Below are 12,457 nucleotides of genomic sequence, written 5' to 3'. Positions count from 1 at the left end.
TGGAGAGCAGGTAGCCTTCAATAGTGAAAAACGACAAGGCTGTAATTCACTACTAAGACATGCCACACACATCAGGGCATGTCCTACCTTATGCCTACAATGCACCCTGCCCTCGGGCCTACCAGAGGGGTGGCTAATATGTAGGTAAGGGAAGGTTTAGGGACTGGCAAGTGGGGGCACTTGCGCAGTCAGCGCGACGGTCCCGGACCGCGCACAGGGTCTGCGGTGGCAGACCCTAGACACACTTTACAAGGCCTCTTCCGTGGGTGGCGCAACCAGCACTGCAAGCCCACCAGCAGCATTGGCATTCACAAGCCCTGGCACCCCTGGTGCACTTTACTGGGGACTGACAGTGAATCCAATAAACCAATCATGGACATCAATTACAGGTACACTTTATCTAGGGAGCACTTGCACTGCGGCACGGATTAGCCGTGGCGCAGTGCCCTGAGCGGACAACACCAGCAAAACAGTCGAGGCACACCATCAAAAAGTGGAAGGGAAACTCACGCCAAGGTGCCAGGTCTAACACGTGTCCCCTCCAGCTGAAATGTGGGGAGAACTACCCTTGCCCAGGGGGTTCCTCGTCACTAAGGCGGAAATACCTGGACAGACCGTCAGCGTTGGCGTGATCTGTACCAGGACGGTGTTCCACCGTAAAGTCCATACCCTGTAGGGAGATGGACCACCTCAACAGCTTCGGGTTTTCACCCCTCATTTGCATCAACCATCTGAGGGGCCTGTGGTCCGTCTGAACCCGGAAGTGAGACCCAAACAAGTAGGGTCTTAGCTTCTTCAGCGCCCAGACCACAGCAAATGCTTCTCGCTCAATTGCACTCCACCTACTTTCCCGTGGAAGTAACCTCCTACTGATGAAGGCTACGGGTTGGTCCCAGCCCTCCTCAGTCATCTGTGAGAGAACAGCCCCTACACCATGCTCTGAAGCGTCTGTCTGGACTAGGAATTCCTTGGAGAAGTCGGGGGCCAAGAGCACGGGCGCCGTGCACATGGCAGTCTTCAGGGTGTCGAAAGCTTTCTGACAGGTGTCAGTCCAAATCACGTTCCTGGGCTGCTTCTTCGAAGTCAGCTCTGTCAAGGGGGCAACGATCGTTCCATAGCCCTTGACAAACCTCCTGTAGTACCCTGTGAGCCCCAGGAAGGCCCTCACTGCGGTCTGCGTCTTGGGGGGTTCCCAAGCCAGGATGGTCTCGATTTTGGGTTGCAAGGGTGCCACCTTGCCACTCCCCACTTGGTGTCCCAAGTACACCACGGAACCCTGCCCGATCTGGCACTTGCTTGCCTTGATCGTGAGGCCTGCTCGGCGCAGCGCCATCAACACTTCCCAGAGGTGGCGCAGGTGTTCAGGCCAGGTGGCACTGAACACTGCGATGTCATCCAGGTAGGCGGCACTGAACGCATCCAGCCCAACCAGTACCTGGTTGACCAACCTCTGAAAGGTGGCAGGGGCATTCTTCATCCCAAATGGCATGACTCGGAACTGGAAGTGCCCATCTGGTGTAGAGAATGCTGACCTCTCTTTGGCCCCATCGGTCAAGGCGATCTGCCAGTACCCAGACGTTAAATCAAACGTGCTGAGGAACCGGGCAGCCCCCAGCCGATCAATGAGCTCATCAGCTCTGGGGATGGGGTGCGCGTCAGTCTTCGTGACTGAATTGAGTCCTCTGTAGTCCACACAGAACCGGAGTTCAGGTGTGGCTCCCGGCGCAGCAGCTTTGGGGACCAAGACCACGGGGCTGGACCAAGGACTGCTGGAGGACTCAACCACCCCTAGCGCAAGCATTTTGGAGACCTCCTCCTTAATGCAGGCTCTGACCCTGTCAGTTACCCTGTAAGCCTTGTGCTTTACAGGTAAGCTGTCTCCTGTGTCCACATCATGGACGCACCAATCTGTGACACCAGGAACCAGGGAGAATCGGTCGGAAAATTGTCCCAGCAAGTGGCGGCAATCTTCCTGTTGTTCGGGCGTCAGGGAGGGTGAGAGGTTAACTCCTTCCACTGACCCATCTTTCTCAGAGGCCACTAAGAGGTCGGGAAGAGGCTCGGTCTCCTCTTCCATTCCATCATCAGTGGCCAGCAGCATGCCCACTTCGGTCCTCTCTAAGTGGGGCTTAAGGCGGTTAACATGTAGGACCCTCAAAGGGTTCCTGGGAGTCTGCATGTCCACCAAGTAGGTGATAGGACTTTTGCGCTCCACAACCTCAAATGGACCTGTCCACTTATCCTGAAGTGCACACGGCTCCACTGGGGCCAAGACCCACACCTTTTGTCCAGGTTGAAGCTCTACCAGAGTGGCATTCCGGTCGTACCACCGCTTCATCTCCTCCTGGCTGGCTTCCAGATTTGCCTCAGCAAGTTGCCTGAAACGCCGAGTCTGGTTTCGGAAGGCCAGCATGTAACTATATACATTCTGGGGAGGTTTCCTGGGAGATTGCTCCCAGCCTTCCTTCACCAAACTCAGAGGTCCTCTTACCGGGTGACCATACAGAAGCTCAAAGGGGCTGAACCCTAGAGACTTCTGTGGCACCTCTCGGTAAGCGAAGAGCAGGCATGGCAAGAGGACGTCCCACTTACGCCTCATTGGACCGTCCAGGCCCATGATCATGCCTTTGAGGGTTCGGTTGAATCTCTCAACCAACCCATTTCCTTGGGGATGGTAAGGAGTGGTGAACTTGTAAGTTACCCCACACTCCTTCCACAGGGATTTCATATATGTGGATATGAAATTGGTCCCCCTGTCGCTCACCACCTCTAGAGGGAATCCCACTCGGGAGAAAATCCCCATCAGTGCCCGTCCCACCACGGGGGCCGTCACTGTCCTCAGAGGGATGGCTTCAGGGTACCGGGTGGCATGGTCCACCAAGACCAGGATGAACCTGTTGCCCAGGGCTGTCTTGGGGTCCAGAGGCCCCACAATGTCAATACCCACTCGTTGGAATGGCGTACCGACCCCTGGTGGAATGTATTTACACCACTAGTGAAGCTCTGACATGTCTGATGCCCTACCGTGCCTAATCCCGGTAGACACCCTTGCCTTTATTATACAAACATGGGTAGCTATTGACGGGCACATTTAATACACATGCACACCAAGCCATTCAAAGGGGATTCAACAAAAATTCGACCAAAACTATGCAAGAAACCTCCCTCACGGTTAATAAAACACACATCCACTGCCGGATGTGTAATACTTTTTATTTTACTCTCTGGAAAGGGGACGAACATCACTTGAGAGTCCCAGCGCACTCCTGGCAGAGCCCAATGCTGTGTTACACCCAACATTGCCTGCTGAGTGCCACACACCTCTGTGTTGTATTCCACTAGCTAGTGCATATGCTATGACACTCTCTAGCCCATGTGCACTGTAACACCACCCCGTGAATATGTCATGCCACACTTGTCTTCGCACGGGTTATATTGCCCCATCTAACGTCTAACGTGCCTTCCTCAATGCCTATGTTATAACGCACAGTGCTATGCCATACATATTACAAACTGGGATCCATATCTTTGTCACAGTGCATATGCAACGTTACACTCCCCAGCACATATTTTATATTACAACTTTAGATACTAGTTAGGTTACACAACACTGCACTGTGCATATTACACTCCAAGGCGCATATCGCATAGCACGCGCTAGTGCCTGTGCTCTCTCGCGCTCTCCAATGAATCTGTCATTGCGCACAATGTATTGCATATTATATTTCACGCCCGGTTCATCTTATATCACACTTTTTGGTGCATAGTTTATACCATACACTATATCTAATTTTCATTTTCAATCGTGCTCTCAGGACTATGTTCTATATAACACTGTGTTCACCTACCCTTTTCACGGGCATTACATTTTGCGATAGGGGGTGGAGGGTCAGGGGGTGTTTCTGCCAAGTGAGCCCGGAGTCACAGTCACAAACGTCCTCTTCTTCCTGAATAAAAGTGAGATTATGCTGCATACTTGTTCATATTTTAAGTAGTTCGCACAGACACACGTTTTAAAAACAATAATGTTCCTAATACCCGCCTTCTCTGAACAGTTAGCTTGCTGCCCCATCCCCCTCCTCCCTATCCTCTGTTGTGTGAATCCATAGACTAGCCGCCTCCCTCCTGCCATGCATGGTCTGTGTTAGAGTCGGGGATCTCTGGTTGGCGCAAGGTTGCCCTTGTGTCAAGCAGGAACCCTCTCCTCCACGTCAGGGCGCAGGATAACCCCTCGCGAATGACCCTTGCTCACCCTCTAGGTGCGTGGCGTGAGCAGCCAAGGCGATTCCTCAGGCGTTGTTGGTTAAGCACTTACAATCATACACACAGTAAATACATCAATCCCCCCAGAAACGGACACCAGGCTTGGATATATATAAAAATACGCTTCTTTATGTAAAAATACGGTATATATATCTCAACAGACTTATCACAAGACCAATAACGTTTTCGCTAGGCCACCAGGTTATACAGCAGGCAAATGTTCTTGGTTCGTTGTTTCAAATGGATACTTTGTAGTCTCTTTACTTGTAGTTCCAGTACTCACAGGGATCGACTCCTGGGAACGGGGAAATAAGGCGTTGCGGGCCCCGAGCCCGATACTGGAACTTCTTTCGTGATGTGGAGAGTCGGCACAGGTCGGTGCGACTCTCAGCTTGGGAAGTGTTCTTGGGTCCTCAATCAGCAGGTGTGGGCAAGTAGGCAGGCGCGGCCCGCGACCCTTTAGCACGGCGGTGCCGGAGGGTCTCCACAGCGGGGGCGGCGCGGCCTGAGATGTCCGAGGATAGCGAAGCGGGGCCACAGGGCACAGTCAGTGCAGCTGGGTGACCCGGCGTAGATCACAGTCGTCGGACGGCTTCCGGCAGGAGGGGTGATAGCGCGGTCAGCGCGCTCCAGTAGCAGGCGGTGACAGGGATGCAGGCGGCCTGGCCCGGGGACAGAGAGCGGCTCGGGACGGAGCGGGGCTCTCACGGGTTGGAGGCAGGCGAGCTTCTGAGTGTCACGGCCCTAGGAGGGGCGATGAGGGGCGCAGTCTCTTTTCCAGCGGGATGCACACACGGCTCGAATTGGAGGACGAGCAAGAAGCACAGAGAACCCACTGTTCCTGGGGTTCAGTTCAGGGGGCAAGCTCAGATCAAGCCCTTGGAGAATGTTCAAGCACAAAGTAGCAAAGTCTTTTCAGTAAGTCTCTTCCTCTCCTCTCTCAGCAAGGCAAGCAGCAGGCCAGCTCCTCCGGCGTCTTCTTCTCCTTCTAGTCGGGCAGAGGTCCTTTGTGGTAAACAGGATTCTGATTTCTTAGGAGCCAGGCTCCTACTTTTATACACCAATTCTTTTGTTCTTTAGCGCCAGGGGGCCTAGGCCTGGCTCAGTCCAGTTCTGGAGCACTCGGTTATGGTGACTCTGCTCTTTCCTTTCAGCAGCAGGGCAGAGACATCAGCCGCCCCACAGGGGGTGGCGCCGGCTTTGTGGTGGCAGAGCACAGGTCTATTCAAGAGTCAAGGTGTACTCCTCCCACCCATCCAGGTGTAATCTCTCTACCCACCACCTGGCAGCCAACCTGTCTCTGGGGATCCCCCCACCCTGCTCCTTACTGTTGCCAGGCAGAACACATACACACAGCAGAGGCGGACTGAGATGGTCAGGTCAGTAAATACTAACTTTCTAAAAGTAGTATTTACAAACCCAGGATACTAAAATAAACTTGACTACAAGAAGTATTTTATTATTCTGAGTTCAGGCATACCAAACTTGACACTCTACCATGCTCTCTGAGTCCACTGGGGTCACAGCGTTGGCGTGACCCCGGCAGCCCATTCTGGCCTATGGAGAGCAGGTAGCCTTCAATAGTGAAAAACGACAAGGCTGTAATTCACTACTAAGACATGCCACACACATCAGGGCATGTCCTACCTTATGCCTACAATGCACCCTGCCCTCGGGCCTACCAGAGGGGTGGCTAATATGTAGGTAAGGGAAGGTTTAGGGACTGGCAAGTGGGGGCACTTGCGCAGTCAGCGCGACGGTCCCGGACCGCGCACAGGGTCTGCGGTGGCAGACCCTAGACACACTTTACAAGGCCGCTTCCGTGGGTGGCGCAACCAGCGCTGCAAGCCCACCAGCAGCATTGGCATTCACAAGCCCTGGCACCCCTGGTGCACTTTACTGGGGACTGACAGTGAATCCAATAAACCAATCATGGACATCAATTACAGGTACACTTTATCTAGGGAGCACTTGCACTGCGGCACGGATTAGCCGTGGCGCAGTGCCCTGAGCGGACAACACCAGCAAAACAGTTGAGGCACACCATCAAAAAGTGGAAGGGAAACTCACGCCAAGGTGCCAGGTCTAACACGTGTCCCCTCCAGCTGAAATGTGGGGAGAACTACCCTTGCCCAGGGGGTTCCTCGTCACTAAGGCGGAAATACCTGGACAGACCGTCAGCGTTGGCGTGATCTGTACCAGGACGGTGTTCCACCGTAAAGTCCATACCCTGTAGGGAGATGGACCACCTCAACAGCTTCGGGTTTTCACCCCTCATTTGCATCAACCATCTGAGGGGCCTGTGGTCCGTCTGAACCCGGAAGTGAGACCCAAACAAGTAGGGTCTTAGCTTCTTCAGCGCCCAGACCACAGCAAATGCTTCTCGCTCAATTGCACTCCACCTACTTTCCCGTGGAAGTAACCTCCTACTGATGAAGGCTACGGGTTGGTCCCAGCCCTCCTCAGTCATCTGTGAGAGAACAGCCCCTACACCATGCTCTGAAGCGTCTGTCTGGACTAGGAATTCCTTGGAGAAGTCGGGGGCCAAGAGCACGGGCGCCGTGCACATGGCAGTCTTCAGGGTGTCGAAAGCTTTCTGACAGGTGTCAGTCCAAATCACGTTCCTGGGCTGCTTCTTCGAAGTCAGCTCTGTCAAGGGGGCAACGATCGTTCCATAGCCCTTGACAAACCTCCTGTAGTACCCAGTGAGCCCCAGGAAGGCCCTCACTGCGGTCTGCGTCTTGGGGGGTTCCCAAGCCAGGATGGTCTCGATTTTGGGTTGCAAGGGTGCCACCTTGCCACTCCCCACTTGGTGTCCCAAGTACACCACGGAACCCTGCCCGATCTGGCACTTGCTTGCCTTGATCGTGAGGCCTGCTCGGCGCAGCGCCATCAACACTTCCCAGAGGTGGCGCAGGTGTTCAGGCCAGGTGGCACTGAACACTGCGATGTCATCCAGGTAGGCGGCACTGAACGCATCCAGCCCAACCAGTACCTGGTTGACCAACCTCTGAAAGGTGGCAGGGGCATTCTTCATCCCAAATGGCATGACTCGGAACTGGAAGTGCCCATCTGGTGTAGAGAATGCTGACCTCTCTTTGGCCCCATCGGTCAAGGAGATCTGCCAGTACCCAGACGTTAAATCAAACGTGCTGAGGAACCGGGCAGCCCCCAGCCGATCAATGAGCTCATCAGCTCTGGGGATGGGGTGCGCGTCAGTCTTCGTGACTGAATTGAGTCCTCTGTAGTCCACACAGAACCGGAGTTCAGGTGTGGCTCCCGGCGCAGCAGCTTTGGGGACCAAGACCACGGGGCTGGACCAAGGACTGCTGGAGGACTCAACCACCCCTAGCGCAAGCATTTTGGAGACCTCCTCCTTAATGCAGGCTCTGACCCTGTCAGTTACCCTGTAAGCCTTGTGCTTTACAGGTAAGCTGTCTCCTGTGTCCACATCATGGACGCACCAATCTGTGACACCAGGAACCAGGGAGAATCGGTCGGAAAATTGTCCCAGCAAGTGGCGGCAATCTTCCTGTTGTTCGGGCGTCAGGGAGGGTGAGAGGTTAACTCCTTCCACTGACCCATCTTTCTCAGAGGCCACTAAGAGGTCGGGAAGAGGCTCGGTCTCCTCTTCCATTCCATCATCAGTGGCCAGCAGCATGCCCACTTCGGTCCTCTCTAAGTGGGGCTTAAGGCGGTTAACATGTAGGACCCTCAAAGGGTTCCTGGGAGTCTGCATGTCCACCAAGTAGGTGATAGGACTTTTGCGCTCCACAACCTCAAATGGACCTGTCCACTTATCCTGAAGTGCACACGGCTCCACTGGGGCCAAGACCCACACCTTTTGTCCAGGTTGAAGCTCTACCAGAGTGGCATTCCGGTCGTACCACCGCTTCATCTCCTCCTGGCTGGCTTCCAGATTTGCCTCAGCAAGTTGCCTGAAACGCCGAGTCTGGTTTCGGAAGGCCAGCATGTAACTATATACATTCTGGGGAGGTTTCCTGGGAGATTGCTCCCAGCCTTCCTTCACCAAACTCAGAGGTCCTCTTACCGGGTGACCATACAGAAGCTCAAAGGGGCTGAACCCTAGAGACTTCTGTGGCACCTCTCGGTAAGCGAAGAGCAGGCATGGCAAGAGGACGTCCCACTTACGCCTCATTGGACCGTCCAGGCCCATGATCATGCCTTTGAGGGTTCGGTTGAATCTCTCAACCAACCCATTTCCTTGGGGATGGTAAGGAGTGGTGAACTTGTAAGTTACCCCACACTCCTTCCACAGGGATTTCATATATGTGGATATGAAATTGGTCCCCCTGTCGCTCACCACCTCTAGAGGGAATCCCACTCGGGAGAAAATCCCCATCAGTGCCCGTCCCACCACGGGGGCCGTCACTGTCCTCAGAGGGATGGCTTCAGGGTACCGGGTGGCATGGTCCACCAAGACCAGGATGAACCTGTTGCCCAGGGCTGTCTTGGGGTCCAGAGGCCCCACAATGTCAATACCCACTCGTTGGAATGGCGTACCGACCACAGGGAAAGGTTGCAGAGGAGCCTTGTGCTTCCCTCCGCTCTTACCACTTGCCTGGCAAGTCTGACAGGTTCTGCAGTAGGAATCGGAATTCTTGTGCATTTGGGGCCAGTAAAAGTGGGTGACAAGCCTGTCATAGGTCTTGTCCATCCCCAAATGTCCTGCTAAAGGCACATCGTGAGCCAGCCCCAGTAGGAAGGTTCTGAACTTCTGGGGTACCACCAGCACACGGGCTGACCCAGGTTCAGCAGCCTTAGGCTCGGAATACAGGAGGTCACTCTCCCAGTACACGTAGTGTGTTTTGGCCTGAACACCATTGGCCTGGTCTGCAGCCTGTTGCCGCATACCTACGAGAGAAGGGCATTCTTTCTGCTCCCTGCAGAATTCCTCCCTGGAGGGACCTCCTTCTTGCTGCCAATGGGTCAGCTCAGGCAGATCTCCCAGTTCGGCAATCTGTTCCCCGGTAGGCTCCAGAGCATCCCCCTCAGGGTCTACTTCCTCCTGGGCCGTGGGAACTTCGGGGGCCGGTTTCCCGCGCCTCCTGCACCTTCTCCCTAAGGCCGGTCCCTGGACCTCTCCCTCAGGTTCCAGGACCCTCTCAACACCCCTACTGGCTGCCATGGACCGGGTGGTCACGCACGCCCAGTCGGGTAGACCCACCATCCTCCGATGCGTGGTCTTCTCCACCTTTTCCCAAGGGGAACTCTCCAGGTCGTTCCCTAGCAGACAGTCTACAGGCATGTCAGTTCTCACAGCGACTTGTAGAGTACCAGAGACCTCCCCCCACTCAAAGGGAACTTGAGCCATTGGACAACGACTCTCTACGTTGTCAGCATTGACAACCCTACAGTAGGCATTGGGTACAATCTGCTCTTGAGACACCAGGTGTTGCCTCACCGAGGTCACGCTGGCTCCTGTATCTCTAAGAGCCTCAACCTTCTTTCCATTGATGGTCACCACCTGCCCATATTTCTTAGTGTTAGAGGGTAGGTAGGTTACAGGGACCATCTCACTGTCTCCTAGCGAGACTAGGGTCATCTGCCCGGGACCCCCACCCTCCTGGACTGCTACTTCCTCCCCAAAGTTAACACTAGCTACTTGCCGGGGTGGAGCACCAGTGGGTGCGGTCTTACCAAACAGGCGACACTTAGGATCAGAGGCAATGTGACCCGGATCACCACACTTATAACAATTGAAGGGCCCCTTTGGAACAGGTCTACCGGTCGGGGCCCCGTTCTGCTGCGGGGGTGGGGGAGGCTGAGAACCCTTCTGCTGGTTCCCTTGGGAATTACTTTGGGGGCCTTTTTGGAACCCCTTCTGTTTACCCTTGTCCCCCCCACTCTTCTGCTGGGGACCCTGCCCACCTTTGGCGGAGTCTCCCACTTGACCCTTGTGGACCCTGGTGCTGAGCCAGCGGTCCGCCTCCTCAGCAAGCTTCCTCGGGTTGGACAGCTTGCTATCTATCAGGTGCTGGCGTAGCTCAGGAAAACATTGACTGGACAAGTGCTCCCATGCAATTAAATCAAGCAGCCCTTGATAATCATTCACTTTGCTACCCTTCACCCAACCATCCAGCGCTCTGCAGAAAAAGGTCACATATTCCACATACGTACTCTCAGGGATCTTCTTCGTCTCCCTGAACCGCTGTCTATATAGCTCCGGAGTTAACCCATACCTGGTCATTAAAGCTTCCTTCATATGGGGGTATGAGGTTTGGAGATCTAAGGGTAAATCTAACAGGGTGTCACGCCCTTCAGCAAGGAACCTTCCCCACAACCCCGCTCCCCAGTCTTTCTCAGGGACCCGGTGTGAGGACATGGCCACCTCGTAGGCCCTAAACCACTGCCCTATGTCATCCTTTCTGAAATACTCCTTTACTACATCTTTGGGGATGTACACCTTGGACTCTACCTGCGCTGGTGGAGTGCTGCCACCAGAAGGAGCGGTGTCCAAACTTTTTGCCTTCAGCTCCAACTCCTTCAATCTGATATCATGATCCATTTGGCGTTGTTGTGCCTCCAGGGCCAACTTCTGCTTTTCCATTTCCATCTGTCCTGCCAACTTTGCCATCTCCATTGCATGCGCCCTGTCTGCTGCCCTGTCTGCCAGCTCCTCTGGCGACCGGACTCTGCTGGGCTCCTCAAGGTTGTCGGGTGGAACGATGTCCCCCGCATTCCGTAGGTCTCGTGACTCCTTCCAGGCTCTCAACGCCTTGGTGTACTGGGGCTTCCTCTTGCATCCAGCATGGGGGACTCTGAATTGTACACTGTAGCCTTTCAATTGCTCCATCGTGTAGCCTTCCAGTCTCTCCCAATCCACCTCATCGATTCCAGAAATCACAGAGAGTGCTCTCCCAGCGGAGTGTGAGCCAGGCATGGTTGCAGTAATGGCAGATGTCTCAACAAAGTTAAACCTGTGGCTGCGTTATTTGGTCTGCCCTCACTATCTGGTGATTAATAATTCACTGTATGCAAATTACAAGTGCAAATCCGAAATCCCAACCGCTGCCAACAATGTTAGAGTCGGGGATCTCTGGTTGGCGCAAGGTTGCCCTTGTGTCAAGCAGGAACCCTCTCCTCCACGTCAGGGCGCAGGATAACCCCTCGCGAATGACCCTTGCTCACCCTCTAGGTGCGTGGCGTGAGCAGCCAAGGCGATTCCTCAGGCGTTGTTGGTTAAGCACTTACAATCATACACACAGTAAATACATCAATCCCCCCAGAAACGGACACCAGGCTTGGATATATATAAAAATACGCTTCTTTATGTAAAAATACGGTATATATATCTCAACAGACTTATCACAAGACCAATAACGTTTTCGCTAGGCCACCAGGTTATACAGCAGGCAAATGTTCTTGGTTCGTTGTTTCAAATGGATACTTTGTAGTCTCTTTACTTGTAGTTCCAGTACTCACAGGGATCGACTCCTGGGAACGGGGAAATAAGGCGTTGCGGGCCCCGAGCCCGATACTGGAACTTCTTTCGTGATGTGGAGAGTCGGCACAGGTCGGTGCGACTCTCAGCTTGGGAAGTGTTCTTGGGTCCTCAATCAGCAGGTGTGGGCAAGTAGGCAGGCGCGGCCCGCGACCCTTTAGCACGGCGGTGCCGGAGGGTCTCCACAGCGGGGGCGGCGCGGCCTGAGATGTCCGAGGATAGCGAAGCGGGGCCACAGGGCACAGTCAGTGCAGCTGGGTGACCCGGCGTAGATCACAGTCGTCGGACGGCTTCCGGCAGGAGGGGTGATAGCGCGGTCAGCGCGCTCCAGTAGCAGGCGGTGACAGGGATGCAGGCGGCCTGGCCCGGGGACAGAGAGCGGCTCGGGACGGAGCGGGGCTCTCACGGGTTGGAGGCAGGCGAGCTTCTGAGTGTCACGGCCCTAGGAGGGGCGATGAGGGGCGCAGTCTCTTTTCCAGCGGGATGCACACACGGCTCGAATTGGAGGACGAGCAAGAAGCACAGAGAACCCACTGTTCCTGGGGTTCAGTTCAGGGGGCAAGCTCAGATCAAGCCCTTGGAGAATGTTCAAGCACAAAGTAGCAAAGTCTTTTCAGTAAGTCTCTTCCTCTCCTCTCTCAGCAAGGCAAGCAGCAGGCCAGCTCCTCCGGCGTCTTCTTCTCCTTCTAGTCGGGCAGAGGTCCTTTGTGGTAAACAGGATTCTGATTT

This window comes from Triturus cristatus, chromosome 8 (genome assembly GCF_964204655.1).
Source record: "Triturus cristatus chromosome 8, aTriCri1.1, whole genome shotgun sequence".
In the NCBI taxonomy this organism is placed as follows: Eukaryota; Metazoa; Chordata; class Amphibia; order Caudata; family Salamandridae; genus Triturus; species Triturus cristatus.
This window is presented reverse-complemented; position numbering follows the sequence as displayed.